Source organism: Rattus norvegicus, chromosome 15, assembly GCF_021556685.1.
Source record: "Rattus norvegicus strain SHRSP/BbbUtx chromosome 15, alternate assembly SHRSP_T2T, whole genome shotgun sequence".
NCBI classification, from domain to species: domain Eukaryota; kingdom Metazoa; phylum Chordata; class Mammalia; order Rodentia; family Muridae; genus Rattus; species Rattus norvegicus.
Window position 1 is genome coordinate 102,835,524 of NC_141548.1, and position 21,004 is coordinate 102,856,527.

The 21,004-nt window shown below is 41.9% G+C and overlaps 1 long non-coding RNA gene across 3 annotated transcripts; it reads right to left on the reverse strand.

The window, feature by feature from the left end:
- Positions 1-8,574: 8,574 nt before the first annotated feature.
- On the reverse strand, positions 8,575-16,460 carry LOC120097084 (uncharacterized). Of its 3 annotated transcripts, none has more exons than XR_015639072.1 (3): positions 16,433-16,460; positions 9,664-9,763; positions 8,575-9,058 (listed from the first exon to the last, which is right to left on the reverse strand). It is a non-coding gene; the product is annotated as an uncharacterized LOC120097084 (long non-coding RNA). The 3 variants fall into 3 exon arrangements; XR_015639071.1 differs by having other exon boundaries at positions 16,302-16,452; XR_015639070.1 differs by having other exon boundaries at positions 9,664-9,780; positions 16,302-16,446.
- Positions 16,461-21,004: the final 4,544 nt, after the last annotated feature.

Sequence of the window (21,004 nt, forward strand, 5' to 3'; positions counted from 1 at the left end):
CTGTGGTTGGTGGGGTTTTTTTTCCCTAATTTTTTTCTCAGCCCATTTATCATTTGTATAAAGTAGGGCTACTGATTTCCTTGAGGTAATTTTGTATCCAGCCACATTGCTGAAGTTGTTTATCAGCTGCAGGAGTTCTTTGATAATATACATTGCTTACATATACCCTCACATTATCTGTGAATAGTGATACTTTGACTTCTTCCTTTCCAATTTGTATCTCCCTGATCTGCTTTTGTTATTGCTCTGGCTAGAACTTCAAGTGTTGAAAAGATAGGAAGAGACATGGGCAGCTTTGTGGTGTCCCTTATTTTAATGGAATTGTTTAAATTTCTCTTCACTTAATTTGATATTGGCTATTGTCTTGCTGCATGTTGCTTTTATGTTTCAGTATTTCTATTGTGTTTGGATACGTGCCTTGTAGCTCTGATCGCTCCAAGTCTTTTAACATGAAAAGTGTTGTACTTTTTCTAAGTCATTTTTAGCATCTAGTGAGATGGTGATGCAATTATTTCCCTTTGGTTTGTTTAGCATGATGGATTACGTTGATGGATTTTCATATCTTGAACCATCCTGCATCCCTGTGACAAAGCCTGCCTAATCATGGTGAATGATGTTTTTGATGTGTTCTTGGACTCTGTTTGCAAGAATTTTATTGGGTATTTTGGTATCGATGTCCATAAGCAAAATTTGTCCAAAATTCTCTTTCTTTGTTGAGTCTTTATATGGTTTAGGTATTAGGGTAACTTTGGCCTTAGAATGAATTTAGCGGTGTTCCTTCTGTTTCTATTTTGGGGAATAGTTTGAGGAGTGTTGGTATTAGCTCTTCTTTGAAAGTCTGCTAGAATTCTGCACTAAAACCATCTAGCCTGGACTTTGTTTTTTGTTTGTTTGTTTTTGTTTTGTTGTTGTTTGTTTTTGTTTAGGGTTTGGGTTTTTTGTTGTTTTTTGTTTTGTTTTTTGTTTGGGGTTAGGAGACTTTTAATGACTGCTTCTATTTCCTTAATGTCTGTTTAGATAATTTACCTGAGCTTGATATAACTTTGATAAGTGGTATCTGTCTAGAAAATCATCCATTTCATTTAGATTTTTCCAATTTCATGGAGTACCAGCTTTTGAAATAAGACCTAATGATTTCTCTTTTAATTTCTTCCAAGACATAACTAATGTCTCCATTTTCATTTCTGATTTTGTTTGTTTGGAAACAACAAGAAACAAAAACAGGTTTTCTTGGAAACCCTTTTTCCAGACCTTTACTCTGAGGTAGTGTCTATCTTTGTTGCTGGGGTATGTTTCTTGTTTGAATCAGAATAATGGATCCTGTTTGCATATCCACTCTGTCAGCCTGCGTCATTTTATTGGTGAATTGAGTTCATTGATGTTGAGAGATATTAATGATCAATGATTGTTAGGTCTTTGATATTGGTGGTAGTACTGTGTGTGTGTGTGTGTGTGTGTGTGTGTGTGTGTGTGTGTGTGTGTGTGTGTGTTTCTCTTATTTTGGTTTTGCTGTGAGATGATTTTTTGTTTTCTTGGGTGCAATTACTTTTCTTGTATTGGACTTTTTCTTCTAGTATTCTCTGTAGGGCTGGATTAGTAGAAATATGTATTTTATTTGTCATGGAATATCTTGGTTTTGCCATCTTTATTAATTGAGAGTTTTGCTAGGTATAGTAGTCTGGGCTGATATCAGTGATCTCTTATGGTCTGCAAGACATTTGTCCAGGATCTTCTGGCTTTTAGAATCTTTGGTGAGAAGTCAAGTGCAAATTTGATATGTCTGCCTTTACATATTATTCGAACCTTTTCCCTTGCAGCTTTTAATATTTTTTGTTCTGTACACTTGTGTTTTGATTATTATGTAACAGGGGGTGTTTTCTTTTCAGGTCCCAATCTCTTTGGTGTTCTATAGGTTTCTTGTACATTTATGACCATCTCTTTCTTTAGGTTAGGAAAGTTTTCTTCTATGATTTTTTTTTTTTTTGGTGATGTTTTCTGTCCCTTTGAACTAGAAATCTTCTCCCTCTTCTATTCCTATTATTCTATAGGTTTGGTCTTTTCATTGTGTCCCAAATTTGTTCTGTGTTATAAGCAATTTAGATTTGGCATTTTTTTCTATGACTGATGTATCAATTTATTCTATTGTAGTAATCTTCTACACCTGAGATTGTCTGTTCCATCTTCTGTATTCTGCTGGTGATGCCTATGAATGCGGATCCTGTTCCCTTTCCTCGGTTTTTCTTCTCCAGGGTTGCCTCTGTTTGTGTTTTCTCTGTTGCTTCTATTTCCATTTTTAAGTTTTGAACGTTTTATTCATTTCCTTCACCTGCTTGACTGTATTTCCCTCTAGATCTTAAGGGATTTATTTGTTTCCTCTTTAAGGGCTTCTACTTGTTTGATTATACTTTCCTGTATTTCTTTAAGGGATTTATTGATTTTCTCCTTAAAGGCCTCCATTATCTTCATATAATGGGATTCAAGGTCTTGCTCCTCAGATATGTTAGGATATCCAGGGCTTCCTGTGGTAGAAGAGCTGGATCTGATGGTGCAATGCTGAAATGGCTTTTGTTAATTTTGTTCTTGCACACTTGTCTTAACAATCTGTTTATCTCTGGTGTTGCCTGGCCTGGTAGTCCCAGGGAGTATCAAGCCCATGGGACTGGTTGTCTTGGGTAACTGCAGGCCTCCTAAAAAGACAGGCAGATCTGTGGGCTGGTCAGTAGAGTACTGATCTGTGATTGCAGGTAGGTGTATGGGCCAGAAGGAAGATGGAGCTTGGAACCCATGTTTTTATTGGGATTACTTCTGGGAATATGGGCAAGGGGTTACTTACACAAGTAGAAATGATACAGAGAGTTGCCTCACTAAGGTACCCCAGCATGGGTAAAAGCTCACAAAAGGTGGGAATCTGGACCCCACTGGATGTTGCTCAACAGGTTGGAGAGGGTCCCTTGCTTTAAACCTCTTCCAGACAGTCTGGTCTCAGTCTTCCTTGCCGCTTGGCTTGTCTGAGATTGTTTGCAGAGTGTCTCTGTTGGGTAGAAATCTTGGCTCAAGTCCAGACAAACCACAACAGGCCAGCATGGAGTGGAAGAGTAGAGGATTAAAGGCCGGCCACCAGCAGGTGGAGAGAAGAGAGGAGGGGAATGGAAGGGACAAGGGGGAAGAGGGCAAGAACAAGAAACAAGAGCAAGAGAAGAAAGAAGAGAATGAATGAGGAGGGGGCAAGCAGCCTCTTTTATAGTAAGCAAGCAAACCTGGCTGTTGCCAGGTAACTGTGGGGCGGAGCATACCTGCTGTTGCCAGGTAACTGTGGGGCGGAGCTTAGACAGAATGCCAACAGTCTCTGTTAAGACTCAGGGTCTTTCAGCTTTTATTTCTTACTCTCAAAAGGAAGGTCCGAGTGAGTCTGATCAGTTTCAGGGACTTCTTGAAGCTATTTTGAGTTGTATGTCTTCCTATTTAAGGAGCTTCCCTGCAGGATGGAACATTTTGATCTCCCAGGAAATCGTTACGCAACAGAAAGTGTCAAATTAGCAAGGAAATCTGGAAAATCTAGAGGCACATATTCAGGAAATTACTTTATAGACGAAAAGAAGTATGTATTTCAGGGAAGAATTTCTACCCATTTTGAAATGACTGTAACATTTCCCTCCCAAACTATACAGGGTAGCATTTCTAAAACTTCAATGGTAAGCTGCTTTAAGACCATATAAACTTTGCGATGGTGTGGAATACTTTCGTGTATCGACACAAACTTTTTATTTCTCCTCCTCCTCCCCTTCTCCTTCTCCACCTCCATCTTCTCTTCCTCTTCATCTGTCTCCTCTTCCTCCTTTCCATCCTCTTGTCCTCATCGCTTTCCTTCTTCTTTTTTGAGGTCTTCTATGTAATTTTTAAATTTAATTTTTAATTTTTTTTTTTTTGGTTCTTTTTTTCGGAGCTGGGGACCGAACCCAGGGCCTTGCGCTTTCTAGGTAAGCGCTCTACCACTGAGCTAAATCCCCAGCCCCTAATTTTTAATTTATTATTTGTGGATATCTAGTATATTTCTTATTCTTTCTCATCTCTCAAATTCTCAAAGATCCTTTTCCTCCTTAGCCACCCGCCTTCATGCTCTTTTCTCTCTTTAAAAGAGAGAAAAAGAAAGAAGAAAGAAGTTTATTAAAAAGCCACTAAAGATCATTGAGTCTGATTTGTTTTGACCATCTACTCCCGGGTGTGGGGCTGGCCTGGAATGTGGTTATTAAACCCGGGGTCACTCCCCTAAAGAAAACAGATTTCCCCGCTCCTGGCCAAGAAGTTCCTCATGGAACTTTGTACCCACTTCCCCTCCTTCTCACAAGGATTTAAACTCTCTATTTCTAGTGGGTTGTTTCAGGGGGCTGATGAGATACATACTACACAAGCACAAGACTCTGAATTGGGCCCCCAACACCCATGTAAAATCGGGGCAATTTGTATCTGTAACCCGAGTGTTAGAGGGCAGATGTAGGCAGGTCCTGGGGACTCACTTTTCAACTAGACTAACACACACAAATAGAAAAACCGCCAGTGTAAGTCTACAACGTCACTTGTATTGAAAAATAATTTCCCAGCCCTGTGCATCCCCCACAGAGCCTTCAGCCTTCTCTCCTATTATCTTAAATTAACAATGTAACAAATCAATAAATGTTAACAATGTAAATTCCGCCCCTCCGAAGTGTATGCTCCGTTGAGTAGAGGCTGCAGAGGGAGAGTCCTGAGACTCAGACCATTAGGAAATCGTTAAGCTGTTGATCTCTTGTGGCCTGCTCCCTCTCTACAGCAATAAATCACCTGTCTGCTCAGCACCTCAAGGGTTCCAGGAATGTGTGATCACCAGACTCTTCCACCATTGCTGGTCAGAAAAACCTCATGGGTGGGGTTTGCTTCCTGGGTTCAATTTGCTTTTGGAACTACAAATGGGTAAGGGGTGTGGTTAGTTCCTCTTTGGGACCCGCAACAGTCTGAGCAAGAATAATAGAGACATATGAATCCTGTGTTTGCTGCTCATTTTGTGCCTACAATTTTGTTTACAATTCTGCCCTCAGATTCTCTACAGGAGTAAATGCCCTGGACAACCGGGAGGACTTGTTGACAGTCAAGGCCACACAAACGCTATGCCAATTGAGGTGCATCATCTCTCCTTTATACTAGTTTCCACCCTTTGAGCGGAGCATGCTTCCCAGAGAAGAGGTACCAAAGCCCCCAGAGATTGTGACCTGTGGGTGTAACAGCCAAATAAAGATCTCCAATAAGCCAAGAAGTGCGTGGGCAAATTACCCTGTGTTTTATCTCTAGGGCAAAGTATGACACCTCTTCATGGAAATGCCCTGATTGCATTTCGGTGGCTCTCCCAGGCTGCCCTTTCTGGCTTTCCGGCTAATCAGCTTTAAGCAAAGTGGTCTGGGTCGGATACTAATTCAAGACTAGACTTTCCCTTGCAACTGTTAGATGGAGGAAGGTCTTAGATGGAGGAAGGAAGCTGCACACTTTTGGCAGGTAAAAGAAATGGATCCCCACCCCACCCCCAACCCCCATATGAGATCTAAAAGCCTAAAACATTAATCTCTCCCAATGCCACTCCTTTTTTGCCTTAATTGGGCTCTTATAGGCAAACAGTTTAGCAGTGAACTCAGCGAACTTCGGGCATAGTGGTCTTCTTATCCATTATCCACTTAAAGCACACTTTTCTATTTTGGGCGGCATTTCCATTTTCCCTCTCTTCCCGTTAGGCTCCTATTTGACTCAAGTTGCTGTAGCAGCAGCCTCTGGAATTCAGAACTTGGCTGCCTGTCTTTCCTGATGTCTATACTCTGAAACTTGTGGATATTACTCCTCCGCATGGCTCTTGGTGAGGTGGAAACACAGCAGGCGGCGTCTATTTGGAATAGACACCCCTTGACCAGCAAGTGAAGGACCCTAAAGGTTTTCATCAGCCTTACACCCACCTGCCCTGGGTCAAGGCTAGGCCAGTTTCCATTCTCCACCCACAGCACCATTCCCGAATAAAAAATTCTCGGAATGTACTGACTGGTACCTGACCCTCCGGAAGTCCTAAGTAGATTTCAAATGTCCATGCTTGCTAGCCAATAGATTCAAAGGTCAATATGTTTATAAAATAAGTTTGAACTGTAACCTTGCTGAAATAACCTGTGCTCCTAAAAAGTACAAAAACTCTTTGTAATATCCATTCGGAATCACCTTCTCGTCACTTGCCTTGAGGGACTGATTGACGGTCGACCCCGACAATGCTGGAAAATAAACCTCTCCCTTTGCATCGATCTGTGTGCATCTCATTTTCTCGCTGTGGGTGTCTCGACGTAAGTACCACTGACTGAGGGTGGGGGTGTGGGGTCTTACACAGGCAGTTCAAAAGGTAATATTTACCAAAAATAACTTAGTTCGTCACAGGAAAGAAGTTCAAAAACCCCATTCTACTCCCAGCCAGTTTCAGAAAAACAGCTGACCTTCTCCTGCCTGATGGCCATCCCTGCCAGTAACCACACATGCCTTCAACTGACTAGACAACTCCCTAGTTATGGGGGAGGGGTAAAATAATAATGGAGAAAATATGTGTTTCTGGTAGTGTCCAGTTGAACTTGGCCACGTAAGGAGTGACTTGTTCCATGTAACAGAGCCATCAGGGTCTGGGCCTCCACAAGTGCTGATGGTTGCTGTGGGCGTAAGGCTTGTTTGTGTAAAAATATACCTATTTTATTTCACGTTCCTCTTCAGGAAATATTCTCCCTACCAAGGTTATCTGGAATGTTCTCCCTGCCAAGGTCAATGACTCCGCAATAATTAGAAATAGCATGAGTCCAGGAGTCAAGGGTGTGTCTGATGTCTCAGCAAAGTGGTAAATGCTGAGATATTCAGGACAGCCCTTAAGACTGTGGGAAAGAACTCTAAAGACATGAGTTCAAATACATAATTTCTCAACTATGCAAAATATAAGGATGACATATGAATGGTATAAGGAGCTTCACAGATCTAAAGGAACAGGGGCAGCTGCACTATGAGCCCCTAGTCAGGTACATAAGAAGGAGGTGAAGAGATTTAGGGAGTGGTAATCGAAGGGCAAGACCCCACCCAGCTAAGTTATTTGTGCTTACAAAGGCCTGAGTTCAAGGTCAGCTAAGGACGGAGGGAGTTTAGGTCCAGGCTTGGGTGCTGTAGGAATGGTAATTTCACGTTGCGGTAAATAATAAAAAAGGAATCTACCAACCCATGCAATTGCCGGCACCTTAAGGCCACATGGCATCTACGGGGTATTTTCATCTTAACAAAGTGTCTCAACCCAAGTCACTAAGTTTCCAATTTCCATCCCAAGCTGTCACCAGCTACTCTCTGGACCCTGCAGCAATCTCGCTGCCATGGCTAGCCCCACACTGTCGCCTCTGGCTACTCTCTGGCCCTAGCAGGAGCCGCCCTCTTAGGACTCTCTGCTGTGAATTCTGCTCACATTCCCAGCATCCACCCCCTGTGGTTATAGTCAGAACTCCCAGTCACCCGTTAAAATCAAAAAGCTTATAATTTATCAATCAGATTTATATCAGTGAATCCTCACCCCACAAAACAACCAAACAATAAACTCTGAACCAATTAATATTAATATAAACTGCCCGCCTAGATAAGACAAATTGTCCTGTAATAACCCATCCCTGATGAAATATTCATAACTACCTGTGGCCCTTTAAGGCCACACAGATCTCCTCCTCCATCTTGGTTCTTCTTCCCTCTTCTTCTCTCTCCGCTCTCCAAAACTCTGTGCCCACCTTACTTTTTCACTGCCCAATCACAGGCCTTCTCTTACCTTGTGCCTGCCTTCACCTGCGTGTGGACGACAATCCACAATTTCAGGGTAGTGATCCCATGCAACTAGCTTAGTGTCTGTACTTACAAAGACAGGCAGACCTCTGAATTCTTATGCAATTAAAAAAAAAAATGTTGTGCTTGCTGTCTCCTAAGAATTAAGGGGCTGCTGGGTCCTGCTAAGACTGAACCCCCAGTGAACTAGACTGTTGGGGGGAGGGCGGCAATGGGGGGAGGGTTGGGAGGGGAACACCCATAAGGAAGGGGAGGGGGGAGGGGGATGTTTGCCCGGAAACCAAAGAATTATTAAGTATTAAATAAATTAAAAAAAAAAAGAATTAAGGGGCTGGGGCTATAGGCTTTAGGAGATAATCGAAAAGGAATAGGTGATGACTAAATTGATATGTGAAACACTGGGCTTTTGAGCTTCAAGAGATGAGCTACCCAGGGAGTGTTTTAGAATTGCAAGGGGAAGCTATCTGAAAAGCTGCCTCTAGCAGACTGTCCCACGATTTGACGACGTGAGTCATTTGTTTCACTACACCCAGAAACCCTTTCTCTCAGGAACTCTTCTCCAAGTGGAGGCCTGTCCTTGGCAAGGTAGCCTCTTCTAAGTGTTTGCCTTCTGGGAGGCCTACTTTCTTTGAACACATCTATTGGAGCCTAAATATCCGATTTCGTTGGAGAGAATGCTCACTGATCCAAAATTGAAAATTCCTAATCCTTCCACCCGGGGAGTCTGGTTTTCCACAATTTTTATTATGTCAGCAAATTGCAGTGCCATCCTAATCATGTTGGAGAAAAACTCAAGTTCATCTCTGACTCATATTCCTTCTTTCATGCTTATATTTTCCTCTACTTAAAAAAAAAAAAAAACAACTCTTGTAGCATTGAAATATATCCAAAATGTATGAACTGGCTTCTCCCACAGAGACTTTTATTATCCAATCTGGAATGTTACCTACCATGTTGAAAGGGATCCATACTTGTCTGCCAGATGGGGAAGCATAGATTGTGGTGAAAAAGGAAAGGATCGTGTAGAGTTATGAACATTGTTAGAACATTTGTTTCTCCATGGTGTGATGATTCTGTTGTTAGTGCCGGATCTACTCAGCCGTCTTTCAACCTGATCAACTGATAATTACATCTTAGCGGAGGACAGGTCCATATACGTGAAGACCTTCTATTTTGATCACACAGAACCTAAACGTTTGGTGTTGACCTGAAAATGTTAAAAAGAAAGAAAATGGGTTATAATTTTGAGTTCACATTCTTCCCCACCCCTTATCAAATACCATTACTCCCCTGCCCAAATTTTACCACAAATGAAGGTTTTTACTGACAAAGAAATTTAGACTACGAAGCCAAGCTCAAATTTTTCTCTCTAACGTTTTTTCACTATCTCAAGTAATTCTGAGTCTTTAAATACTTAACTCTTCAGCCTTTGTGGGCCACTTCCTCCCACATACCTAGTCCTTTAAACGATTGACTGAACGGTCCAAACTTTAATACATGCAAAAGAAACTATGTTGACATTGCTTGCTTGTAACTGTTTTGCTGATTCAGGATGAAGAAAAAAATATACACGACTCAGAAATAAAATGTATGCTCGTGGAGAACAAACATGTGCTCGTAACCAACAACCCATCAGGGACGAAACCATCCCTAACGCCTGAAGCTGAATCTTCACTAAGCTCGCCCATGGCGGGTATCTCTTCTCACTTCAGATGTCAGCGACTCGCTTTGTTTATTTTTGAACTGTAAATAAATGGGATTACGCCTTACCCAGTTGATTTTACATTGTTTATGGAAGCGTTTTTATCGTACCCAGTTGTGGAGTTGCAACGACTCATTCACTTGCTCAAAGCAGTCCACCATTTGGACAGTCCTCACTTCTGTCCACCTCTGCCCATGGACCTCGTGGCTGCTGCAAATTTAGAATTGCTGTGAATGCAGTTAAAAATGAACATTTTCGTAACTGTCTTCATGTGTTTACAGAAGCATACTTGGGAGTGGAATTGCTGTGTCATCGCGTATTCCTACGTGAAGCTTTTATAAAAGCCATCATAATGATTTATTCTCCCATGAGCAGTTTGTAAGAATTACCAATGTTCTAAAATTTTACCAACACTTAGTAATGTCAGGCTATTATGTCATAGTCGTACTATTAGGTTTATGATGAGATCCTACTCCGTTTAGGGGATTTGGGAATGTGCTTGTGCACACAGTACACATGTAAGTGTGTGAGCATGTGTGTGGAGGTTAGACGTTGGTGTTAAATGTCTTTCTTGATTACTCTTCAGACAGGGTCTCCTGTTGAACCCACACTTCAACAATTTGGCTAGTCTAGCTAGCTAGCTTGCCCTAGGAATCCCCCATCTCCATCTCTCGAATGCTGGGTTCCGGGGATCCAAACTCTGACCCTTACCGTTTCATGGCAAGCACGTAATGTGTTCAGTTATCCTCTTAGCCCTTACTTCAGCTGTAATCAGTGTTTTCCTGTGATTAATGGTGCTTGAGAACTTCTCACTTTCATTAGTTATTGGTCCTTGGGATGTCGTGTGGGGGGCATGAATGTGTGGGAATGCAAGTGAATGGATGAGTGTGTGTGCGTAATACATGTTCTAATTCTGCATTAATATCTTATTTAGCGTGTGTTTTTGTTCCTTATTAGCATGTTAATTGCTTGAAATGCTGTGTATGTGGGTTCCCTGCTACTAAATGCATTGCAGTCTTCTCACTGAAGTCTGTCTTTGCCCTCCCTGTCTTTGCCCTCTTTAAATGGGAACAGTCTTGCAATTTATTAATGATTTCCTTATAATCTGTGCTTTACATGTGTGTCATGGAGAAACCCTCGCCTGTTTTGGGGTCATGAAAATATTCTCTGGCAGTGGAAGCTCCCACTGCTTTCTCTTCCACAGTCTTATCAGTCTTTAAACAGTCTGAAGCTGGCTCATTGATTTTTGAATGTGGGGCATATAAGTCAGCTCTCTCTGGTACAATATTATGAGTGTAGGACATCTAAAGGTGAAACCCCCAAGCACCATGTATTGGAAAACTGTGCCAATAGGTTCCAAAACAATTTATTAACTTGGTAATTTAGTATCATTCTGACTAGCTAGGTGGGAAAAAAAAATTAAGTCTTCCCTGAAATGGTCCAATTGCTTTCCCCCTCCCCCTCCCCCAATCCCAGCTTTGTATGAGCTAAGGACTGAGTGTGGAGCTGCTCAGACAAGAGCGCTCATGAAGCTTGCACCTGGCTCCAATGTCATTCCTAGCAAGGGACAGCTGGGTTTCTTTAGTCACCTCTCATTGGGATTATACTTTAATCATTTCTCCTGGCAGGGTGCTGAATCCAACATAAGCTTCCTCTGGTCCTCCCCCCCCACCCCCCACCCCCGTGACTTGCTTCTGTGCTGTCCCACACAAGTCACAGTGGGAATAAAAGCTATATAGAACAAGGAGTTTCAAAACAACCACGGTTCTTAGTAGACTGTTTGGCTTAGGGGAGGAAGGCAGTTTCATTTTAAGGTCCTTGGAGCCTTGACAGTTTATGTGTCTATGTTAATGCGTACAGACACACCAACATAGATATAAATTTGTAATAAACACATGTTGTGTGTTTGTATATATGTAATATGGCCTTAAGGATTATTCACCAATAAGTATGAACACTTACTAGTATGAGAGAATCAGATTGTTTTGTTATTTAAAACTCTACCTAATCTTGGGTTGGGGATTTAGCTCAGTGGTAGAGCACTTGCCTAGCAAACGCAAGGCCCTGGGTTCGGTCCCCAGCTCTGAAAAATAGAAAAAAGAAAAAAAAAAAAACTCTACCTAATCTTACAAACGCATCCTAACAGTTCATAAAAAAGAGACAGTAACTATTAGAAATGACCAGCTCTGTAATTTTAACAAGACTTCCCACTAGGCTTTTCGAGATACTTAATGGAAACATTTCTCTGTATGACCAAAGTTTGTCAAAATCAAGAGATGTTTAATTCCCAGAATTGACTTCATCAATGTGGTATTGGGGTACAGCCTCTAAGAACAGCTGAGAGCCCTTTCCTCAGAACAATTGACACCGAGGAGAAAGCCATTAAAGTGAGGATGGGTGGGCGGTGGGCTGGCCAGCCTGAGACATCTCAAGACACTCAGGACAGAACAATGGCACTCCCTGTGGACAGACGTCACAAATCGAAGTCAGCCGTGCTCAGTGAGGCTTCAACCTGCGTGGCCTCTTTGAACATCTCAGCCCACAGCTCAGACACTGCAGGAAAACTTATACACTCAAGGGCTGTTGAAGCTTCTTCCGAGAGCCTCCAGGCAAGATGAGGCACTAAGTGTAGAATTAGTTAGAATATTACCAGAAGTCCATGTTTTAATTCTTACTTGATGCCTCTTAGGACTGAAGTGAACCAGCGGTAGCTTTAGTAGTGAATGTTGGGTTTGGAAGCCCAGGATCTAACTCATTTGATAGAATGCTTGCCCAACATGCACAAAGCCACGGGTGCCACATAAGCCGAGGGCGGTGCTCACATATGAAACCAGCACATAGGAAGTGCAGCAGGATGCACTTGTGAAGGAATTTCAGGATCATCCTTGGCCTTAGAGTAAGTTGGAAGCCAGCCTGGGACACACGGTACCTAATGTCCAACAACAACAACAACAACAACAAGACTTGCTATCTTGGAATAAATTTAATAGATTTGGCACCAGCCCCTGTCTTAATGTGCTACTCTTGGGTCGGTCAATTTATTTTTATTAATTTCTGCCCCCGACTTTATCATTCTCATCATCATTATTATTACTATCATCATCATCATCATTACTATTTATAATTATCTCCCTTAGGCGTTTACTTTTTATTGGTCTGTAGTTTTTGAAAAATATTTATTTTAGCATATGCTCATGAGTGTCTTGCCTGCAGACAGGTATGCGCACCACCTGTGTGCCAGTAGGAACCCCAAAGTTGGGTTGTAGATGACTGTGAGCCTCCATATGGGTAGTGGGACTCGAACCTGTGTCCTCTGTCCAGCCGTTTCCTCTTCAAATTTTAAGTCGAAAGCTCAGCCTATACATTTACCATTCATTTATTTTTTTTAACAGGGTTTTGCTACTTAGCCCAGGCTGATCTCAAATGTATGACCCTTCCACCTCAGCCTTGGATTAAAAATTACAAAAACAATGACTTTATGAAATTCGTAGGCAAATGGTTGGAACTGGAAAATATCATCCTGAGTGAGGTAACCCAATCACAGAAAAACACACATGGTATGCACTCATTGATAAGTGGCTATTAGCCCAAATGCTTGAATTACCCTAGATGCCTAGAACAAATGAAACTCAAGACGGATGATCAAAATGTGAATGCTTCACTCCTTCTTTAAAAGGGGAACAAGAATACCCTTGGCAGGGAATAGAGAGGCAAAGATTAAAACAGACACAGAAGGAACACCCATTCAGAGCCTGCCCCACATGTGGCCCATACATATACAGCCATCCAATTAGACAAGATGGATGAAGCAAAGAAGTGCAGGCCGACAGGAGCCGGATGTAGATCGCTCCTGAGAGACACAGCCAGAATACAGCAAATACAGAGGCGAATGCCAGCAGCAAACCACTGAATTGAGAGTAGGACCCCCGTTAAAGGAATCAGAGAAAGAACTGGAAGAGCTTGAAGGAGCTCGAGACCCCTTATGAAAAACAATGCCAAGCAACCAGAGCTTCCAGGGACTAAGCCACTACCTAAAGACTATACATGGACTGACCCTGGACTCTGACCTCATAGGTAGCAATGAATATTCTAGTAAGAGCACCAGTGGAAGGGGAAGCCCTTGGTCCTGCTAAGACTGAACCCCCAGTGAACTAGATTGTTGGGGGGAGGGCGGCAATGGAGGGAGGATGGGGAGGGGAACACCCATAAAGAAGGGGAGGGGGAGGGATTAGGGGGATGTTTGCCCAGAAACCGGGAAAGGGAATAACACTCGAAATGTAAATAAGAAACACTCAAGTTAATAAAAAAAAAAATTACAAAACGTTTCCAGCGTGCCCCACCATGTCTGGCTTCTAATACATTTATTTAACGAGTAGAACTTTCTCTAAGAGGTGGCTCTCAGAACCACAGTGTTGTGGCACTTTGTCTCTTCTGCCATTTAGACATGTCTCATAAAAATATGTACATATACTGTTGGACATATATCTCTATATCTATCTATATCTATATCTATATCATCTATCTCTATATTATACAATATATATTCATATATACATACATATACATATACATATACATATACATACACACAGCCAAATCACCCATCCTATAGTTACTCCCATTCAAATAAATGAGCAGCTACAAGTATAGCAGGGTTAAAATCAACATTGTATTTTGTTTTTCCTGAGCTTGCTGTCTCTATATTTTTATTCCCCCTTCTTGACTTTGACTGCTCTTAAGCTGATTGTATCTGGCGTATCATAATTTTCTGTATTTTTAGAAATTTATGATCTACTTTTTTATCCGTTACCTTTTACTTTGGAGATTGAAATGCAGATTAATTCACCCAACCCTAATGTTACTTGATACTTTTATTCTCATCTTAATACAAATATCTTTTTTTTAAAAAAAAATTAACTATTTACCATTTTCATCTCTTGCCACTTTGTCAAAATCATAATTATATAATTTTTAAATACCAGAAGCACTCCCTTTTAATTTTGACAGCTGAATTCGTCTGTGGAGTTACCCACGTATTTCCCACTTCCTCTGCTTTGTGTCTCTTGTTACAATTCAGCTCCTCCATCTGGAATCGTTTCCTTCTACACAAAGTACAGATTTTACCATGGCCCCTAATGCTACTTTAATGTGTCTTAAAACTTGTTTCATCTGAGTCATAAAAAACATTTCAATGGATGAAGCATTCTAACTTGCAAATTATTTCCACCATGTATATGGAAGACAACATTCCACAAACTCTGTTTCTCCCTCCTTCCCTCGTCTGCCCCTCCCTTGTTCCCTCCCCCCTCCGTCTGTCTGTCCCTCCCTCGGTCCATCAGTCTATCCATTCCTCTCTCCCTCTCTTTTCCCCAATGCTGCTAGAGACAGAAACCCAGCCCTTGGGCATGCTGGTCACGTGATCCACCACTGAGCTCACTCTCACCCTTCTGAGTCTGTGCTTTATGTCCAGAATTTGACTGTCACGGTAATGATAGCTTCTGTGTGGATGAGCTGTTTTATTCTCTGCCTATTTTTAAGATCTCCCCTGTCTCTGATTTTCTCGGTAATTTGTCTAAGTGTATACCTCTCTCCACATATCCTGTTTGGGAGTCGTTGACTCCGTGGCACCCGTGCACTGGAGGGTTTCATCACCTCTGGGGTACACTTAACTATCATCTCGTTAAACAAGACTGCGCCTCGGGTTGGGGATTTAGCTCAGTGGTAGAGTTCTTGCCTAGCACAAGGCCCTGGGTTCAGTCCCCAGCTCCGAAAAAGAAAAAAAAAAAAAAAAAAAAAAAAAGACTGCGCCTCACAGTTTTGCTCCTCTAACCGCGGTGATGAAGACGTACATGCTACATATTCACCCTCCGCCCCACACCACTAATGCTCCGTTCTGTGACTTAAGTTCTTTCGTTCCTCTGTGGTTTTGGTTCAGACACATCTACCTGTCACCTTATTCAATCCTGTCTCCACCACGTCTAAGCTGTTACTGAGGTCACAGGCCCACTCCACGCTTCTTCCGTGAATTCTGGATCTCTGACGCTACATCTTCTGTCTTCTGTAACGTAGTTTGGGCCCTTTCTGTTATACTCTACTCTATACAACATATTCTAATATATCTTCCAGGTCAGGAATTCTCTTTCCTCCCGTGTGATGGTTTGCATGTGCTCGGCCCAGGGAGTGGCACTATTAGAAGGTGTGGCTTTGTTGGAGTGGGTGTGGCTTTGTTGGAGTGGGCATGGCCTTGTTGGAGGAGGTGTGGCTTTATTGGAGTGGGTGTGGCTTTGTTGGAGTAGGTGTGGCCTTGTTGGAGGAAGTGTGTCACTGTGGGGTGGGCTTGGAGACCCTCCTCCTAGCTGCCTGAGGATGCTCAGTCTGTTCTTGGCTTCCTTTGGGTATAGATGTAGGACTCAGCTGCTCCTGCACCATACCTGCCTGGATGCTGCGATGCTGCCATGCTCCCACCTTGATGATAATGGGCTGAACCTCTGAACCTGTAAGCCAGCCCCAATTAAATGTTGTCCTTTATAAAACTTACATTGGTCATGGTGTCTGTTCACAGCAATAAGACCCTAAGTAAGACACCTCGTGCCAAATTTGTTCTTAAAGGCATCTTTTTTTTTTAAATGCCTGTTTCTTTCCCATTTCTGAAACTCTTATCTGCATCCGGTCTCCACCGGCTTCGTCTGCAGACAGTTGAGCTGAAGCACCTCCTAGCTTGCCCGGTAGTCCCCCCTCTGCCCCTCACCGTCAACAACAGGTTTGAAGTCTCAAACTCTCAGAGTGGAAGTGTCTTCTGTCCTTCCTTAGCTTCTGAGGGATCGTTCCTATCCGATTTACTTAAACCTTCTCATACTGTGATTTTAAAATGTACCTCACCTTCCCAGTCTTCTTCAGCAACGAATGTTAATGACACAATGCTCCGTGACGTCTATCCCTTCTCCCCATGACAGTTGATCAACGAACTTGGAAGTTAAATGGAACTATCTGAAAATTCTGAGGAAAAAAAATTTAAAGTCGAAATCGATGTTCTGCTTTCTGTGGGTGATGTCAGCCTTTGCTTCCCGACTTGCCTCTGGCCTACCCCTTCCTTTTCTGCCACTGCTTTCCTACGCAGGATCTTGAAGAACTACCCTGCTACCTTGCACTCTATCTCTTGGGTGTTTTCTTTCCCTGTCCTTTTCTCTGCAGACTTGCAGTGGTGAACTCAAGCTGGATGACTACAAATGTGTGTGCTGACGGCTTTTTCTGTACTTTGGGGGCCTCTCTGTTGTCATTTTTAGTTTCATGGTCTCTCTGGAAGTAATCTTCCTGGTATTCAAATTGTCTCTTTTTCATTTATATAATATCTCATGGGCTCCACTGGGACTGTAAATTAGATTCCAGACTCACTTTTCTCCTGGAGCCTCTTGGTGGGTGACCTGGAACATCACAAGATCCTCCCTCTCTCAACTCAGGTACATAGATATGTTATTGTTTTGAAAATACAGGGTTTTTCCCTACATATTGTTTTTTAAATCTTTTTCATATGCTCATTTGTAATTCAAATAAATTGTCTTGGGCATGCATGTGCTACCCCTTACATAATAAACATATATATTCAAATATGTTTAGTCCTGTGGAAGGAAAAAAATCTATGTGTACATTATTTATGCCTGTAAAGACTGTGTCAATCTTATTTATTTATTTATTTCCACAAAAGGTTTCACATACCTGTGGAAGTAGTAATAACGAGTGTCCAGGAGAGAATTTCTCTGCTCTTGGAAGACTTCCTTCAATGCAGTGCCTTGTGTTGCCCTGCATAGGAGTAATTGATCTGTCTCCAAGATCTCCAGTGTTAATGAAGTCAGTTCTCTCTCAGTGCTGCTAAAGCTGGTTTGACACACACTGAACAATCTGACAGTGCAGTACTCTGTGCACACACTGAGTAATCTCACAGTGCAGTACTCTGTGCTCACACTGAGTAATCTCACAATGCTGTACTCTGTGCACACACTGAGCAATCTCACAATGCTGTACTCTGTGCACACACTGAGTAATCTCACAATGCAGTACTCTGTGCTCACACTGAGTAATCTCACAATGCAGTACTCTGTGCACACACTGAGTAATCTCACAGTGCAGTACTCTGTGCTCACACTGAGTAATCTGATGACGCAGTACTCTGTGCACACACTGAGTAATCTGATGATGCAGTACTCTGTGCTCACACTGAGTAATCTGATGATGCAGTACTCTGTGCTCACACTGAGTAATCTCACAATGCTGTACTCTGTGCACACACTGAGTAATCTCACAATGCAGTACTCTGTGCACACACTGAGTAATCTCACAATGCAGTACTCTGTGCACACACTGAGTAATCTGATGATGCAGTACTCTGTGCACACACTGAGCAATCTCACAATGCTGTACTCTAACGCCCTTCTCTACAAAGAAGAAAAATCTTCCCTGTTTATGTCACTTTCTCAGAGCACCTCTCCTTCGTGCCCCTTGGGGAAGCATATCACTGTTCCCTTCACATCACTGTGAAGGAAGCAAACTTCACAAGGAGCAGGGTGGACATTTAATTTCCATACAGTATGTTTTGATTATATTGTTTTCCTCCTCCATTGTTCCCCGATTCTCCCCCACCTCACCACCCACCCAACTTCTTACTCCCTCTCTCTTGATTTTACAGGGGTGTTGTGGTTGTTATTGTTGTTGTTTTATTTTTTCTTTAAAGATAGAACACAGGTTTTTGCTTTCAACTGCATAGACATACCCTAGGCAATAAAAAAATTACATACTTGATTAGAGATTAAATGTACAGGTAGCATCATGTATCTTAATAGCTTGAGAAACATAGCTCGCCGTGAACTGACTGCCAAGATGTAGACATCCCACTGCATTGCTTATTCTCTGGAAGAAAACAAAGAACAGAAACAAAACCAAGTCATCACCTGCATTCTTCCAGGAAGGTCTTTGACTTGTGTTGGGCCTGGTGATCTTTCTGTTTGTGTATCATTGTTTGTGCTTTGATTTTAGCTGTGCGTACTGTTGAGCCTTTCAGCTGTGTACACTATGATGAAGAAGATACTCTCGTTAAAATTACCCAGTAGATTCACCATCAATTTGTCATCACAGGCTTGATGTCATCAGCAATTTTTAGGTAGTCAAGAATATGAGTTTCACTTTCTGGTGTATGCGTCTAAATTACAATAAAATACATATCTTGATCATAGCAATGGGAATTTGGAAACCTTCAGAGCCCATTAGGAAAGCCAAGTTTTGGGTTGGGGATTTAGCTCAGTGGTAGAGCACTTGCCTAGCAAGCGCAAGGCCCTGGGTTCAGTCCCCAGCTCCGAAAACAAAAAAAGGAAAAAAAAGGAAAGCCAAGTTTTAATGGGTTCATGACATCACTATTAAAACCTTTGGGAAATAACGACATCATTGGGAAAAGACAATACATGAAAATGCCAACAGCTGGCTTCATGTTCTGTAAGTATGACACCAAAACTCATGGGGATAGGCGACGTCACTTTTCCGTATTTTCTGTTGAGGTTAACAAAGAGCTATTTGTGTAGCTGGTACAGAATGTGGCCACTGAAGACCAAGGGACAACAGGTACCATGACTTTAATACACGGACAACTCTACCTGTTTCTGGGACAGAACAGGAAAGGGGAAAAGTTGGGGGAAGCCAAGTGCTAACCTGGGCACATCAAATGATTTCAAGTCACAACACGCTGAATTCTGAATCTGGCAACTTTCATCTTTTTATTTTTAGAGATTATTCACTTAATTTTGTGTGTGTGTGTGCGCCTCATGTGAGCACACCAGGCAGCTGGGGGCAGAAGAGGCATGGGATCCCCTGAAACTGGAGTTACAGACAGTTGTGAGCTGCTGTGTGATAACCGGGAACTGAACCTGGCTTCTCTGAAAGAGCAAAAAGCATTCTTGGCTATCGAATCCTCTTTCCAGGCCCATCATGAATCTATTCAAAATGGAGGTAGATCTTATTTTACTGTGTGATATTTTGTAGCTATAAATTCACCTTAGAGATTTAGAATAGTTTTATTTATTCAGGGCAGTTACTGGTACTCAATGTGTGTCAAATACGTTTGTCAAAATACTTGAATCCCAAGCTAGCTGTACATTGTGGGTAATTATATACATAAAACCACTCTTGTAGCCATCAACATCATGATCAGATAACTTGAAGTGATGTATGAGAACTTCCGTGTATAAGAGTAACAGTTGCTACTTCCTGGAGGCTTTACATGAATGGATCAACACTATGATAATTTACATGTTTGTTTGTTTGTCTGTTTTTCAAGGCAGGATTGCTCTGTGTAGCCTAACCCCTTGCTACTTTATGACCTGGTTTACAAAGCAGAGGACTGAGACTTAAATGAGGTAAGATACATTCGCATAACATAAGCACCAAAGCATAGAGTTTTGAATGTATCTCTCTTTCTGATTCTGGAGTAGGCACCATCTTCACTGAACTTGGTTGCTTTATTTGTAGAATTCTTATAACAATCCCTTGCTCTGTACCACACTTACACTGAGTCTTTGGTCACCTAACCTCTAGTTAATTTTAGAATAGTCAATAAAAGATCGTATAATAAACGTTCACGTGCTGTCACGGTCGATCACACATAGCTACTTGGAAAGAAGGCAAGCCACAGTCATATTATGCTTACAAACACTGGGGATGCTTTCCTTCAAAGGATGTAATAAGCCTGAGATAAGATGTACAGTAAAGCTCATATGTATTTTAAGTTTAAATACTGGCAAAGTTAGGTGCTGAGCAGGATACATGACTCAAGAATATTTAGTCTCCAATAATTCTAACTACCTCAGGAGAAAATAAATACATCAACGTCTGATACACTCCGAATCAGTTTCTTTTCTATTGCTGTGATAGAACACCATGACCAAGGCAACGTATAACAGAAAAGGTTTAATTGGGCTTACATCCTGGAGAGTTAGCATATATGATGTTGGAATGAAGGAAGGGCAGCAGGAAGTTGGAGTATCAGCTGAGAGCTCACATCTTAGTCCACTAGCAAACAGACCAGAGCTCAACCCCATGACACACCTCCTCCAACAAGGCCACAGTTTCTTATTCTTCCCAAACAGTTCAACAAAGGATCAAGTATCCAAACACATGAGCTATGTATTTGTTCAAAACCCTACATTTCCCACTTTGATACAGTATCGGAGGAGAACTTTGTGTGGGACTGAGTGGCGATGTGGGATAAATTTGTATGGCCTCAGGAAACCACTTTGATACAGTATCGGAGGAGAACTGTGTGGGACTGAGTGGTGATGTGGATAAATTTGTACGGCCTCAGGAAACCAAGTTACCAAATGCTTAGGAAGTTTGCCTGCACATTTTGTGCACAGCTAACATTAAAAAGGAGTCACACAGTCTTACAGGGATTAATGTACTAACTAGTTGGTT